General features: G+C 42.9%; 1 protein-coding gene across 6 annotated transcripts in view; it reads left to right on the top strand.

Moving 5' to 3' along the window:
* auh (AU RNA binding protein/enoyl-CoA hydratase) overlaps positions 1 to 17,171 on the top strand; it is a 307,577-nt gene that overhangs the window by 20,202 nt on the left and 270,204 nt on the right. The window lies entirely within an intron of this gene.

Below are 17,171 nucleotides of genomic sequence, written 5' to 3' on the forward strand. Positions count from 1 at the left end.
CTTGGAATGTTCAATTAGTTGAAGTATAGCTTTAAGAGTAAGACAGTTTTAGGGTATCACTTCTGTTAGGAACACTTTGTTCTTGTGATTTTTTTTTAAGGTGTTGAAAATCAGTACAAAACTTGATTCAAATTTAAAAATTTCATCAAGCTGATGAAATTTACAGCAGAATATAGATAGACTGGAGAGTTGGACAGATAAATGGCAGATGGAGTTCAATCTGGGCAAATGCGAGGTGATTCATTTTGGAAGATCAAATTCAAGGGTGAACTATACAGTAAATGGAAAAGCCCTAGAGAAAATTGATGAACAGAGAGATCTGGGTGTTCAGGTCCATTGTTCCCTGAAGGTGACAACGCAGGTCAATAGGGTTGTCAAAAACACATATGGCATGTTTTCCTTCATTGGGCGGGGTATTGAGTACAAGGGTTGGCAGGTCATGTAGCAGTTGTATAGGACTTTGGTTCGGCTACATTTGGAGTACTGTGTGCAGCTCTGGTTGCTGCATTAACAAAAGGATGTGGATGCTTTGGAGAGGGTGCAGAGGAGATTCACCAGGATGTAGCCTGGTATGGAGGGTGCTAGCTATGAAGAGAAGTTGAGTAGATTAGGATTGTTTTCATTAGAAAGACGGAGATTGAGGGGGGACCTGATTGAGGTCTACAAAATCATGAGGGATATAGACAGGGTGGATAGCAAAAAGCTTTTTCCCAGAGTGGGGACTCAATTACTAGGGTTCATGAGCTCAAAGTGAGAGGAGGAAAGTTCTTTACACAGAGGGTGGTGGGTGCCTGGAACGTGTTGCCAGCAGAGGTGGTAGACGCAGACACATTAGCGTCTTTTAAGATATATTTGGACAGGTACATGGATGGGCAGGGAGCAAATGGACACAGACCGTTAGAAAATAGATGACAGGTTAGACAGGATCTTGATCGGCGGAGGCGTGGAGGGCCGACGGGCCTGTTCCTGTGCTGTACGTTTCTTTGTTTGTTTCTTAAATGTGATTCCCAAAGTTATTTTAAGTATGCTTGACGAGGAACAGGATCGTGAAGGCAGGACTTGGGAGTCGGGAATTTTCCCGCTGTCATGATTCTGCCTTCATCCTGACAATGCTGGCAGATAGAATGCTTATTTCATAGGTCATAGATCATCTGAGATTGTAGAATCCCTACAGTGTGGAAACAGGCCCTTTGGCCCAGCAAGTCCACACTGACCTCGGAGCATCCCACCCAGACCCATTCTCCTATAACTCCCCTAATCTACACATCCCTGAATCCTCTGGGCAATTTAGCATGCCCAATCCTAGCCTAGCGTCTTTGGACCGTGGGAGGAAACTAGCACTCAGAGGAAACCAACACGGATATGGCACATGCTGCAGGACAGTTCATCCTTGTGTCAGATCTGAGGATGAGGCAGAGGCAGAAGCAAAGGCAGACTAATGACTGGCCAGTATCTCTATTAAAATCATCGAGCCATACAGCATGGCAATGGATCCTTTGGTTGAAGCGGTCAATGTTGACCATGTTCTTAACCTAAACTTGTCCCACCTGCTTGCATTTGGCCCTTATCACTCCAAACCTTTCCTATTCATGTACTTATCCAAATGTCTTTTAAACATTGTAACTATACCTGCATTCACCATGCCCCTGGCATATCATTCTACATTGAACCACTCTGTGTAAAAACATTGCCCCAGATGTCCTTTTTAAACCATTCTCCATGCAACTTAAAAAGATGCCCCTAGTTTTGAACTTCTAGCCTGGGGGAAAGGATCATTGCTAATCACCTATATGTTCCCCACATGATATTATAAATCTCTGTAAGGATACCCCCAACTTTCTACGTGGAAAATATTCCAGCCCATCCAACCTATTTTTATAACTCCAATCCTCCATTTCAAGCAACATCCTGGTAAATCTTTTCAGTTTCTCTCTCCAGTTAATATCTTTCCCATAGCAGGGCAATCAGAACTGCAAACACTACTCCAGAACAAGCCTCACCTGTGTCCTGTACAACCTCAACATGATGTTCCAACTCCTATACTTAGGTCTGAACAATGTAGGCAAACATGCTGAATATTATCTTAACCACCCTGTCCATCTGTGGTGCAAATTTCAAAGAGTTATGTATCTGAATCCCTGTTCTACAACACTGGCGAGTGCTCTGCCATTTATTTTATAAGTCATGCCCTTGCATGTTTTACCAGAATGGAATACCTCACGTTTATCCAAATTAAACTCAATCTGCCACTTCTCACCCCATTGACTCAATTGATTAAGATTTTTATAATCTTAGCCGCCTTCATTGTTGACTATACCACCAGTTTTGGTGTCATCTGCAAGCTGACTAACCATGCCTCCTATATTCTCATTTATATCACTTATATAAAATGATAAAAAACAAAAGCTGACCTAGTACCGATCCCTGTGGAACGCTGCTGGTCATAGGTCTCTAGTGTGGAAAAATGACACGCCACCAGCATCCTCTGTCTTCAACCATAAAGCCAATTTTGTATCCAATTGGCAAGTGCACCCCTGAGTACTAATTAGTTCACTATGTAGAAGCCTGTCAAAGACTTTTCTAAAAATCCAAGTAAACCATGTCTGTCACTCTGTCCTAATCAATTGAATCAAAGCACAAGTCAGAAGTGTGATGGAGTACTCCCCAAAAGCGTGATTTCTGAACCCCCTTCTCCTGCTTTCTCCCCATAACCCTTAACCTGGTTATTAATCAAGAACCTATTGCTGTCTTGAATTCACTCAATGACTTGACCTCCACAACCTTCTGCTGCAATGTGGTTTTTCACACGTGACAATAATAAACCAAATTAAATCAACAAGTTCCACAGATTAACCACTCTCTGGCTGAAGAAATTCATCCTCATCTCAGTTCTAAAGGGTCAGCCCTTCACTTTGAGGCCATGTCCTCAGGTCCTAGTCTCCACTACTATTGGAAACACATTCTCCGTGCCAACTCTGTCCAGCTCTCTCAGTATTCTGTAAGTTTCAATGAGAATCTCCATCATCCTTTTAAACCCTACTGGGGTACAGAATCCGAAGTGCTTAACCACTCCCTTATGGGGCCTGATGTGTATTAAGAAATTAACAAGTTAATTGATCTGAAAAAAAATCAACTGGAGCCTGGATAGACAGCTTAGGTCTTTTGTCAGACAGAATGACTATTTACTGCATGTCAGTGTGCGTGTGCAGGAGAGAGACAGGAAATAGTGCTATATTAAAAATATTTTATGATGGACCCTAGCACCTTCCCTACTACTTACATCAGACTCATTGGCCTATAATACCCTTTTTTCTCTGTACCTCTCCTTTTAAACAGTGGGATTAAATTAGCTACTGTTCAACCTGTCAGAAATGTTCCAGAGTCTAAAGACACTCAGCTTAATCTTAGTCTACATCCCAGAGTGACCATCAAACTCTGGGAATTTATCAGTCTTCAAACCCATCAATTTCTACAACCATTTATCTACTAATACAGATGTGCTTCAGTTCCTAGCTCTCAAACCTGGTGCTCTCCATGATTTCTACTCCATTATTTGTGTCCTCCATTAGAAAGGCAGAAGTGAAGTATGGATTTAGTTTCAGAGATAGTAGGAACTACACATGCTGGAGAATTTGAGATAACAAGGTGTAGAGCTGGATGAACACAGCAGGCCAAGCAGCATTGGAGGAGCAGGAAGGCTGATGTTTTGGTCCTAGACTCCTCTTCAGAAATGGGGGAGGGGAAGGGGTCTCTGAAATAAATAGGGAGAGAGGGTTATGCGGGGAGAAGATAGGTGGAGAGGAGACAGACAGGTGAAAGAGGCAGGGAGGCAGTAAAGGTGAGCGTAGGTGGGGAGTTAGGGAGGACATAGGTCAATTCAGGGAGGATGGACAGGTCAAGGGGGTGGGATGAGGTTAGTAGGTGAGTGTGGCTTGGAAGGTAACTTTCGGGTGGTGGTGTCCCCATATATCTGCTACTGTTGTCTTTCCAAATGGAAGTGATGGTGGATTTGGAAGGTGCTGCCTAAGAATCTTTAGTGAATTTATGCAATGCATCTAATAAAAGTACACACTGCTGCTACTGAGCATTGGAGGAGTGGGGGCTGGCTGCTTGTGAATGTGGTGCCAATCAAGCCAGCTGCATTGTCCTGGATGGTGTCAAGCTCCTGGAGTGTTCTTCAGCCAGAGAGTGGTTAATCTGTGGAACTCGTTGATTTAATTTGGTTTATTATTGTCACGTGTGAAAAACCACATTGCAGCAGAAGGTTGTGGAGGTCAAGTCATTGAGTGAATTCAAGACAGCGATAGGTTCTTGATTAATAACCAGGTTAAGGGTTGTGGGGAGAAAGCAGGAGAAGGGGGTTCAGAAACATGGCAGCAATGATTGCATGATGCGGCAGACTCAGTGGACCAAATGGTCTAATTTTGCTCCTATATCTTATGGACTGCAGTCTTGTGGAGCAAGGCATAGGAACTTCCTTTTCTGATGAAGGGTCTAGGTCCGAAACATTAGCTTTTGTGCTCCTAAGATGCTGCTTGGCCTGCTGTGTTCATCCAGCTTCACACCTTGTTATCTTATATAGGAATGTCCAAGTTAGTTTGTCCTCTGTGCAAAATATTTTTAAATAGTGTTGAGAAGGAGGAAAATATTTCTGGTGCAGACCACCAGTTGTGGGTTTTGGAGTGTATAGAAAAGTTGATTTGGCGAAGTGGTGAACGGGGTCGGGGGCGGGGGGGGATGGGAATAAAAAGATCAACAGTTCACACGCATTGAACTTTAATTCATGATGTTGGCACTGGGTTGGAATATCCTCACTGATTTGGACATCACTGTCTTTTTAGTAATTAAAATTTCACAGCACATTTGGACAATTTTTATAACACACTGACACAGCGTAATGGTTGAAGTCCACTGGTTTAATCTGTCATAAGAAAGGCTGTGCTCTGAATACTACTGTCTTTGACCGCTACAGCTCTCGAGTGTCCACAGATTGAGCACTGAGCTGATGAATGATTGATGCTTAATGCTGGCACAGAAGTAAACTAACTTTTAATGTAAGTTTGTATGAGTGCTTGTTTTCTTTTGGAGTTTTATGACCTAACTTATGCCAGTATTTATTTACTGTTCATGAAATTTGAGGTAAGATAGCTGTCTATTAAAGTAGTTTCCAACCTTTTCAGTAACACAGTACTTCAGTAAGGCAAACAATTCCATGGCATGCCTATTTTTTCAGCTGCATTGATTATTTACATTTGTCACACTTACTTGTATTTACTATGGTTACAATGTTACTAGATAAGTTTACAATATAGTGCATACAAGTGCATTCAAAGCATTAATGTTTCAAACAGTGTGTCGGAACATCTTTGAAGAGGTTGAGTAGATTTTGGCATTGTTTTTTTGTTTCTACTCAGCTCAAATACTTCCAACTGTTCCTGGCCTTCAATCTGTCCCACGTACTGCACTCTGTTCAGAAGTCTGAATTTCACAGATAATATTTCATATTTGTCTTAATTTTCTTTTAAAGCATAATTTTTGTTAAATAAGTGATACATATTTTGAATTCAATGGATCAGAACCAAACACACAATACAGTAAATTGTAATTTAACAGATTAGTCATAAACTTGGTTCTGTTGGTGTGTGCAGAACCATTCGATCCAGGGAGCAATCGATGATGAGCGCACCCACAAATCCTGCTTCACTGCCAAGCGCTGCTCCAGTTGTTTTTACATATGCCCCCCCCCCAGAGTTGAATATCCTAGCTTGTCAAAGTATATTGTCAGAAATGGCAAGAGAACAGCAATAAATGACGGGAGATAGTCAGTTATTCCTGTACTGCAGTCAGTCAAAACACATACCAAGTTAACGAGCCAAACTTCAGCTTCCTTGTGCAATTCACAAAATATGTGTGAATGCCGCTGCTTGGTTTCAGTGGTCATGAGTAACAGCTATCATGTCATCTCAATTTTACCCTTTAGTCATGTTTGAAAGTTCACATTTTCGAATCGATGTAACCATACCTCACTTTTAACTTGATGTTCAATTTTAAAGAGTTTTGAGTTGTAGTTTGGATTGGATAAAATAGTGTTTAAGATGAAACCGTATTTGTGTTTATTTTATCGTTACCTTTTGTAATTCAAACTTTCAAGGCACATTTGAACAATTTTTACAGCACACCAGCGAAATATAACAGTTGAAATCCATTGGTTTAACGTATCTTATGAGAGACAGTACTACTACTGACTTTGAGCAGTGCTTAAGAGTTCACAATGGGATTTCAGGTGATAAACTGGTGATGCTCAATGCTGGCACTGAATTAAACTAACTTTTCAATGTAATTGATGTAATGTAAGTAAGGTGTGTATGAATTATTTTCTTTACTTATTTTCTTTTGCTATGGCTTAAGCCGTAATTGTAAGACTTGGCTGAAATTTAATCGTGCTACCTGAATTATGAGACCCAAGGCACTTATTTTAAATGTCTCAAGAAGTGAAAATAGTTTGAATAACTGTTAAGCCTTTGGTTTAGGAGGTTGAGGTATCTTTACATTCTGAGTAAAAGTATTCTTCATCTTCAGGTTTCTGCCCTTGGCAGTTACTGTAAAATGCAGCTACTTTCTCACTGCAGGCAAGGTCAAATTTATGTTGGTTATGAATTTTTTTTTGTCATCTGATAAGCATTACAGAAACATGGTGTCAAACGATGAAGGTTACAACCTGACTATTCAAGGACATAAGAATTTTTAAAGTTCAGGGCGCCAGAAAAATATCAAGGCAAGAAGGTACATGTGGAAGCAGTTTATATACCCCTAACAAGAATCAAACAGGAGAATAGAAATACAGAAAAAAAAGGTGAAGACTTGTGACAAAGGTGTAGCAATAATCCGTGATTTTAATGTACGCCTATTCTTTAATTTATCTGACAAATCAGATTGTGAGGGGGAAAAAATCTGAGGAGTCATTTTGTAGAGCGTTTTCTAGACACTTTATTAGGTTGGCAGTTTCTAATCAGAGAGGGTATCACAGCTACAGAAGCTTCCTTTGTCGAGGAAGATCTGCCTACTGAGTCAGTATGGGTGGAAATTAGGAACAGCAAGGGAGTAGTCACCTCGTTAGGGGTTTACTACAGGCCCCCCAATAGCAGCAGGGAGATTGAAGAAAGCATAGGTCGACAGATTTTGGAAAAGTGTGCACGCAGTAGGGTTGTTGTAATGGGTGACTTTAACTTTCCTAATATTGATTGGAACCTCCTTCGAGCAGAAGATTTGAATGGAGCTGTTTTTGTAAGGTGTGTTCAGGAGGGTTTCCTAACGCAGTACGTTGACAGGCCGACGAGGGGAGAGGCCATTCTAGACTTGGTGCTCGGAAACGAGCCGGGGCAGGTATCAGATCTTGTGGTGGGAGAGCATTTTGGTGATAGTGACCATAACTGCCTCACATTCTACATAGCTATGGAGAAGGAGAGGATTAGGCAGAATGGGAGGATATTTAATTGGGGAAGAGGAAACTATGATGCGATTAGACATGAGTTAGGAAGCATGGACTGGGAGCAGTTGTTCCATGGTAAGGGAACTATAGACATGTGGAGACGGTTTAAGGAACAGTTGTTGGGAGTGATGAGTAAATATGTCCCTCTGAGACAGGCAAGAAGGGGTAAGATTAAGGAACCTTGGATGACGAGAGCGGTGGAGCTTCTAGTGAAAAGGAAGAAGGTAGCTTACATAAGGTGGAGGAAGCTAGGGTCAAGTTCAGCTAGAGAGGATTACATGCAGGCAAGGAAGGAGCTCAAAAATGGTCTGAGGAGAGCCAGGAGGGGGCACGAGAAAGGCTTGGCAGAAGGAATCCGGGAAAACACAAAGGCATTTTACACTTACGTGAGGAATAAGAGAATGGTCAAAGAAAGAGTAGGGCCGATCAGGGATAGCATAGGGAACTTGTGTGTGGAGCCTGAGGAGGTAGGGGAAGCCCTAAATGAGTTTTTTGCTTCTGTCTTTACGAAAGAAACGAACTTTGTAGTGAATGAAACCTTTGAAGAGCAGGTGTGCATGCTGGAATGGATAGAGATAGAGGAAGCTGATGTGCTGAAAATTTTGTCAAACATTAAGATTGACAAGTCGCCAGGCCCGGATCAGATTTGTCCTCGGCTGCTTTGGGAAGCGAGAAATGCAATTGCTTCGCCACTTGCGAAGATCTTTGCATCCTCGCTGTCCACTGGAGTCGTACCTGAGGACTGGAGAGAGGCAAATGTAATTCCTCTCTTCAAGAAAGGAAATAGGGAAATCCCCGGCAATTATAGACCGGTAAGTCTCACGTCTGTCGTCTGCAAGGTGTTAGAAAGGATTCTGAGGGATAAGATTTATGACCATCTGGAAGAGCATGGCTTGATCAAATACAGTCAACACGGCTTTGTGAGGGGTAGGTCATGCCTTACAAACCTTATCGAGTTTTTTGAGGATGTGACTAGAAAAGTTGATGAGGGTCGAGCTGTGGATGTGGTGTATATGGACTTCAGTAAAGCATTTGATAAGGTTCCCCATGGTAGGCTCATTCAGAAGGTCAGGAGGAATGGGATACAGGGGAACTTAGCTGCTTGGATACAGAATTGGCTGGCCAACAGAAGACAGCGAGTGGTAGTAGAAGGAAAATATTCTGCCTGGAAGTCAGTGGTGAGTGGAGTTCCACAGGGCTCTGTCCTTGGGCCTCTACTGTTTGTAATTTTTATTAATGACTTGGACGAGGGAATTGAAGGATGGGTCAGCAAGTTTGCAGACGACACAAAGGTCGGAGGTGTCGTTGACAGTGTAGAGGGCTGTTGTAGGCTGCAGCGGGACATTGACAGGATGCAGAGATGGGCTGAGAAGTGGCAGAAGGAGTTCAACCTGGATAAATGCGAGGTGATGCATTTTGGAAGGTCGAATTTGAAAGCTGAGTACAGGATTAAGGATAGGATTCTTGGCAGTGTGGAGGAACAGCGGGATCTTGGTGTGCAGATACATAGATCCCTTAAAATGGCCACCCAAGTGGACAGGGTTGTTAAGAAAGCATATGGTGTTTTGGCTTTCATTAACAGGGGGATTGAGTTTAAGAGTCATGAGATCTTGTTGCAGCTCTATAAAACTTTGGTTAGACCGCACTTGGAATACTGCGTCCAGTTCTGGGCGCCCTATTATAGGAACGATGTGGATGTTTTGGAGAGGGTTCAGAGGAGGTTTACCAGGATGCTGCCTGGACTGGAGGGCTTATCTTATGAAGAGAGGTTGACTGAGCTCGGTCTCTTTTCATTGGAGAAAAAGAGGAGGAGAGGGGACCTAATTGAGGTATACAAGATAATGAGAGGCATAGATAGAGTTGATAGCCAGAGACTATTTCCCAGGGCAGAAATGGCTAGCATGAGGGGTCATAGTTTTAAGCTGGTTGGTGGAAAGTATAGAGGGGATGTCAGAGGCAGGTTCTTTACGCAGAGAGTTGTGAGAGCATGGAATGCGTTGCCAGCAGCAGTTGTGGAAGCAAGGTCATTGGGGTCATTTAAGAGACTGCTGGACATGTATATGGTCACAGAAATTTGAGGGTGCATACATGAGGATCAATGGTCGGCACAACATTGTGGGCTGAAGGGCCTGTTCTGTGCTGTACTGTTCTATGTTCTATGTTCTAAAGCCAACTATAGAGCAGGTCTGCTAATGTATGTAAAGACAGGATTAATTGATCCTGTAATAGAGGTGTCTCTCCTGGTAGCAATGATCATGTCCGCAACTTCCTCCATCCAGTGATCAAAAATGTCCTCAACTGCATCTGTTGCATTTCGCACACTTCTGTCCTAAAGTTCCCCCAACCTCCACAGAAAAAAAAAATCCCTCGGGCCTCCTTCTCCACACCACCAATCTCCGCATCCAGCGTATCATTCTTCGCCATTTCCGCCAGCGATATTCTCACCTCACGACCAAAGGGATGTTTTCCTCCCCAGCCCATCTACTTTTGTCGGGACTACTGGCTCCAGGACTCCTTTGTCTGTTCCCCACTAACCCCACCACACCTGGCACCTTTTTCCCTGCAACTGCAGGAAGTGCTACATCTACCCCTACATTTTCCCCCCCGCCCTCCTACCAGCCCGCATATGCGATTTTAATGACATCACCTTCCAGTCACCTGCAATTTTAACTCCAACCCCCCCACTCCTCTGAAGACATGTCCCTCCTGGGCTGCCTCCAGTGGCACATGCAAACCAGAGCAGCAACACTGCATATTCTGCCTCAGGAGTCTGCAGCCCGATGGCCTTAACATAGAATTTTCCAGTTTTAAAATCTCCCTACTGCCACCGCGCCCCACCCCCTGTCTCATCCCACATCCAAACCTCCTTTTCATTCCCGTCTCCTTGACCTAACACAACCTGTCTATCTTCTGTCCCACCAATCTGCCCCACCCATTCTACTGACCAATCCCCACATCTTCCTACCTGCATCCACCTATCACCACCCCAGCCCCACCCATCCTCCCTCTATTTATTTCCCAGCTCCCTTGCTCCTCCCCATTTTCTGAAGGAGGGTCCCAACCTGAAATGTCACCTCTTTATGCCTCTGCTATCTGACCTGCTGTGTTCCTCCAGCTCCACACTGTGTCTCTCTGACTCCAACATCTGTAGTTCTTGCTATCTTTGATTAAAGTTCCTTTTGTTTGACCAAGAAACAAATGATATTTTGAACTTCAGGGGGATAATTACGAGGATATGAAGCTGAATGGGCTGAAGTGAACTTGAAAATTATATTAAAATAGATTTCTAAAGATATAATGGCAGACATTTAAGCAGGTAGTGTGTGTTACTCGGCTAAGATGTATTCAATTGAAAAAAAATAACTTTAGAGGTGGGAGCACATTTCTAATTAAGGATAATATAAAACTGAAAGAAAAAGAATCACCAAAGTAAGTTTAGTCGTTGATATGTGAGGTGTTGTATTTTGGTAAAGTAAACCAGGGTAAGACTTCTACACTTAATGATAAGTTCCTAGCGAGTGTTGCTGACCAAAGATCTTGGACTGCTGGTGCATAATGATGCGATGGCTTTAAGAGGTGTATTTTGTCCCTCTTCTTTTTGTCTAAGATGAAAGATTGAAGCAGAAGTGGAGAGCATTCTGCTTTGAGCCAATAAAGTTAACAGCTTGTGATGCCTTGGTTTTTTTTTCAAGTTGAAACAATAGAAGTAGCTTGAATGGGTGGGGTCAAGCTCTCTCAGAACCAGGATTTTTTGTTTTAGCATTTAGCAGTTGCTGGGATCTAGAAGCTGGATGTGGAAGCTTTTATTCCTCTCTGTTTCAGCTAAGAGCTGGGCTTCTCCTCTTGCTAGAATTGCATGCGAGTCAATCTATTCTACAGAATTTGCCTTTGCTGAGGGCGTGTTAAGGAATGTTACTGTTTTGGAATATTAATTAGTAGTTAATATCTTGTTAAGCACTTCAATAGAGTTATAATTAAGCCAATTCTATTATTTTTTACTTTATCATATTTTAACTAAAGCGTAGAAATAAGGTGCTTTGCTTAAAAGTCTAATCAGTTGAATTGCATCTGGGACACACTGCCTTACTCTTTTGATTTAAAATAAGAAAAAGCTAGGGTCTAGGCTATTAACATTTTGAAAGGGTTTGGTCTGGTCTGTAACACACACTTGTTTGAAAGTGGAGTCATAGGTAGACGTGGTGGTGAAGAAGGCCTTCACCCATCAGAACACTGAGTATAGGAATTAGAAGATCATATTGCAACTGTACAGGACACCTAAGTCCACACTTAGAACACTGCATCCAGGTCTGGCCACCCTTCTGTTGGAAGGATATTATTAAACTTGAAAGGGTGCAAAAAAGATTAACAAGGAAGTTGCTGGGACCGGAAGGTTTGAGCTACTGGGAGAGGCTGAATAGGCTGGGTTTTTTCCTGAGAAACATCAGAATCTGAGGGGTGACCATAAGGGGGTTTATATAAAATCATGAGGGGCATGGATAGGTGAAAGGTGAGGTCTTTTTCCTCAGTTGAGGGAGTCCAAAACTAGAGGCCATAGGCTTAAGATGAGAGAGGAAAGATTTTAAAAAGAACTTGAGAATTAACTTTTTTTCATGCAGGTTAGTGGCAAATTAAAAGATTGGACAGAATGTAAAAGCACAGCAAAAATGAGTGGAAATTCCAATGAGAGAAATCTAGCTTCAAATTTAAAATTAGTATTAGTTCATAAAAATATTTTAGAAATGAAACTGAGTAATATGAGTATTGCATCTCGGAGTGAGTCATGGGAATAAATAGTGGGAAAATAAGGAAATAGCTAATGAATTAAACAGATAATAAAATGTGAGGCTGGATGAACACAGCAGGCCAAGCAGCATCTCAGGAGCACAAAAGCTGACGTTTCGGGCCTAGACCCTTCATCAGAGGGACCCTGAGATGCTGCTTGGCCTGCTGTGTTCATCCAGCCTCACATTTTATTATCTTGGAATCTCCAGCATCTGCAGTTCCCATTATCTCTAATGAATTAAACACATATTTTGTATCTGACTTCACTTTTGAACGTACGAATGATATTCTAGATGTAATTGTCTTGAGGTGAATGAAAGTAGAAATTTAAAACTTAACAATCACACCAGGAAAAGAGTAGTAAGAAAATTTTATTCAAACTGAAAGTAGGCAATCCCTTCATCCTGATGGACTTGATCCTAGGTCTTAAAGGAAGTGACTGCAGAGATAGTAGGTGCATTGTTTCTAATTTCCAAAATTGCCTTGAGTCATAGGAATTATAAATTTTCCATACTAGGATGGAGACAAATAGCAGAGATCTGTAAACGAGTTAGCTCTACATCTGTCATGGAAGATGCTAGAATCGAGGTCAGATGTTTTTGAGGTTCAGTGCAGACTCGGTGGTCCAAATGGTGGCCTCTGCACTGTTGGTGCTCTATGATTCTTTGAGTGGCAGCTGGAATTTTTTGTTGTGCTTTTGCGAGGCTGAGAGCTATGTGGATAGCACATTTAGAGAGGTGGTCACACTCCAGGCTTTGTGCATGGAAGCAGAATGGGTATGGGTGACTGCCAGCCAATACAAGGGAATCGGGCTGATGCAGCAGTCCCCTGAGGACCTAATCCATTTTCTTTACTTTGGATACTGGTGAGGGCATTGGTTCCTCGGAAGACCGTAGTCAGGACTAGGTTTGTGGCACACTGGTGGCTCGGCTGTATAAGAGGAGTGGAAGAAGATGGTAAGGGAGAAGAACTAGATATATTTGTTACATAGGGAAATGGATAGGCCTTGTAGGTAGCGATAGATTTGACACTAAGGATGTGATGTTGCCTACTGGTTGTGTTGGAAGCAGTTAACAGAAAATTCACTAGACTGTTAGCTGGAATGAGCAGATTGCATGGAGGGAAGGTCAGACAAGCTAGGTCTGTATCCTCCAAAGTTTAGAAGAGTCAATGGTGACTTAATTGAAACACCAAGATGATCCTGAAGGCAGTTGACTGGGTGGATGTGGAAAGGATGGTGTCTCTTATGGGAGAACCTAGAACCAGGGTCAGGGTTTATAAATTGAGGGGCATTCATTTAAACAGATGAGGAAATGTTTTCTTTCTGAGGGTTGAGAGTCTTCCGAATTTTCCTCTTCAGAAGGCAGTGGATGTCAATTCTATCTATATATGTATAAGGCAAAGATAGATACTTGAGCCACAACAATGAAATATTATTGGAGATATGCAGGAAGGTATTGTTAAGGTTAAAATCAGATCAGTTATGATATTATTTAATGGTGGCGCAAGTTTTGAAAGCTAAGTCACCTACTCTTGTTTGTGTATGTATGGTGCCAGGGCCAGGAATGTAGGAGAGCATCTGCATGACATTCTTCTTATGGAGGATGAACAGCTAGAGACCGTGGTCCATAACAGTACCTTTTTAATTTGGGTAGGAAGGGGAATGATGTCCTGAAAGCAGACTTCAGGTAGCTAGGAAGGAGACGGAGAAGCAGGATTACCAAAGCAGTAATCTCAGGATTACTTCCATTCTCATGCGTTAATAAGTGTACGAATAGGAAAGTTGAATGATCGAACATGAGTGGGGAACTGGTGTAAAAGGGAAGGTATTTTCTTTTTTAGATTAGATTCCCTGCAGTGTGGAAACACTGTTCAGCCCAACAAGTCCACACTGCCCCTTGAAACATCCCACCCAGACCCATAGCCCCCACACCCCTGAACACTATGGGCAATTTAGCATGGCTGATGCACCTAGCCCGCACATCTTTGGACTGTGGGAGGAAACTGGAGCACCCAGAGGAAAACCACATAGACACGGGGAGAATGCATAAACTCAACGTGAGATAGTTTGCCAAGGGTGGAATTGAACCCGGGTCCCTGGTGCTGTGAGGCAGCAGTGCTAACCACTGTGCCACCGTGCCGCCCATCCATCTTGTACTTGACCCTCTGCCCCATGGCTCCATGCCTCAGAAAGATTAGGTGAGTTATAGGGGGATGGGTCTGGGTGGGATGCTCTGAGGATCAGTGTGGACTTGTTGGGCCGAAGGGCCTCTTTCCACACTGTAGGGATCCTACGATTCTATGGTTTACCTCTTAGCAGGATCAGAAATAATGTCTTTGCAGGGAGATTCACTGGTGCTGTTGGTGAAGCTTTAGACCATATTGGCAGGGGTTGGGAGTCTGAGCATGAGCTGCCATTAGAGAAGCAATACTGGTAAAAAGAAGAAGAAAGGTACAAAGCAAAAATTGAAGGTCATCAAGGCATGGCAAACATCAAATAGAATTTGAACGGAGAATAATGTTAAAAAAGCAGCAGACTTAAAGGCAATTTAACTGAATTCACAAAACATTTGCAAAGAGGATCATTTATTTAGGAATAAAAGAATGGAAGCCATTCGGCCAATCAAGCCTACCATGCCATTCGGTTAGTTTATAACTGATCTTCAACCTCTGCAACTTCCTGCACCATCTTGTGATCTCAGCTGATGGTAATAATGAACAAGTTAGAATCATACAGAATGGAAACAAACCCTTCGGTGAAACTCTTCTATGCAGACAAAGTTTCCCAAAGGAAACTAGTCTTACCTGCCTTCGTTTGACTGATATCTCTCAAGTGTTCCTTTCGTGAATCCGTCCAAATGTCTTTTTAAAGATTGTAGGTGTACCTGCATTTATCACTTCCTCTGGCGGTACGTCCCACATATGAACCACTGTGGAAAATGTTGTCCCTCAGGCCCCTTTTAAATCTTTTATGATCTCATCCTAAAAATATGCCTGCTAGTTTTAAATTTCCCAGTCTATCCGAAGGAAAAGATCTTTGCTCTTAACCTTTTCTATGCTCCTCCATATTTTTATAAACCTCAAGGTCATTCCTTGACCTCCTCGATCCAATGAACATGCCCAGGATGAGGTTGTTGGCATGCTTGCCAAGCTGACTGGTTATCGTACAGATGTTTGATGACCATGCTAGGTAACGTCAGTGCAGCCTCAAGTGATGTTGTTCTGCTCCACTTGGTATTTATGATCTGGTCTGTTAAGTTGTGTTGTGTTGGAGGGAGGGCAGGTACATGGACAATCGGGGCTCATTCTGGGGAAGGTGGGACCTCTACAAACAGGACAGTCTGCATTTGAACCAGAGGGGTACTAATATCCTGGGTGGGAAATTTTGCTACTGCTATTCAGGTCGCTTTTAAACTAGCTCAGCAGGGGAATGGGAAACTGAGGTGTAGTTCCAGTATACAGGAGGAAGAGAGTAGGGAGGATATGGGCAGGATCTCACTGTCACTGTGCTGGCAGACAGCAAGCTGGATTGAAGTGTGTCTACTTTAATGCCAGGAGTATCTGGAATAAGGTAGGTGAGCTTGCAGCATGGATAGGTACCTGGGACTTCGATGTTGTGGCCATTTCTGAGACATGGGTAGAGCAGGGTCAGGAATGGATGTTGCAGGTTCCAGGGTTTAGATCTTTCATTAAGATCAGGGAAGGTGGTAAAAGAGGGGGAGGTGTGGCTTTGTTAGTCAAGGACAGTATAATGGTGGCTGAAAGAACTTTTGATGAGGGCTCGTCTGCTGAGGTGGTATGGGCTGAGGTCAAACAGGAGAGGAGAGGTCACACGGAGTTTTTTTATAGGCCTCCGCAAAGTTCCAGGGATGTGGAGGATAGGATTGGCAAAACAATTCTGGGCAGGAGTGAAAGGAACAGGGTGGTCATTATGGGAGACTGCAACTTCCCTGGCACTGACTGGAATTGCTATAACTCTAGTGCGTCGGATGGATCAGTTTTTGTCCAATGTGTGCAGGACGGTTGCTTGACACAGTATGTCGAAGGGCTGACGAGGGGAGGCCACACTGGATCTGGTACTTGGTGATGAACCAGGCCAGGTGTTTGTTTTAGTGGTAGTTGAGCACTTTGGAGAGAGTGACCATAATTTGGTTATGTTTAGTTTAGCGATGGAAAGGGATAGGAACATATCACCAGGCAAGAGTTATAGATGGGGGAAGGGTAATTATAATGTGATTAGGCAAGACTTAGGCATAGGATGGGCTAGCAAAATGCAGGGGATGGGGATAATCGAAATGTGGAGCTGGTCTAAGGAACAGATATTGTGTGTCCTTGACAGGTATGTCCCTGTCAGGCAGAGAGGAAATGATAAGGTAAGGGAACTGTGATATACTAAAGAAATTGTATCTCTTGTAAAGCGGAAGAGGGAGGCTTAAGTGATGATGAGACGAGATGGTTCAGATGAGGCAATGGAGAGTTACAGATAAGCTAGGAAGGATTTAAAGAGTGAGTTAAGAAGAGCAAGGAGGGGATATGAGCAGATATTATCAGGTAGAATAAAGGAGAACCCTGAAGCTTTCTATAGATATGTGAGGAATAAGAGGATGACTAGGGTAGGAATAAGGCCAGTCAAAGACAGAAATGGAAAGTTGTGTGTGGACCCTGCGGAGATCGGAAAGGTGCTAAACGAATATTTCTCATCTGTTTTCACTCGGGAAAAGGAGAATATTGTCGAGGAGAAGACTGAGTTATGGGCTACTAGAATTGAAAGGATTGCGGTTAGTAAGGAGGAAGTGTTATCAATTCTAGAAGGTGTGAAGGTATATAAACCCCCTGGGTTGGATGGGATTTTTCTGCGGATTCTCTGGGAAGCTAAGGAGGAGGTGGCGGAGCCCTTGGC

This window comes from Stegostoma tigrinum, chromosome 3, assembly GCF_030684315.1.
Source record: "Stegostoma tigrinum isolate sSteTig4 chromosome 3, sSteTig4.hap1, whole genome shotgun sequence".
NCBI lineage: Eukaryota > Metazoa > Chordata > Chondrichthyes > Orectolobiformes > Stegostomatidae > Stegostoma > Stegostoma tigrinum.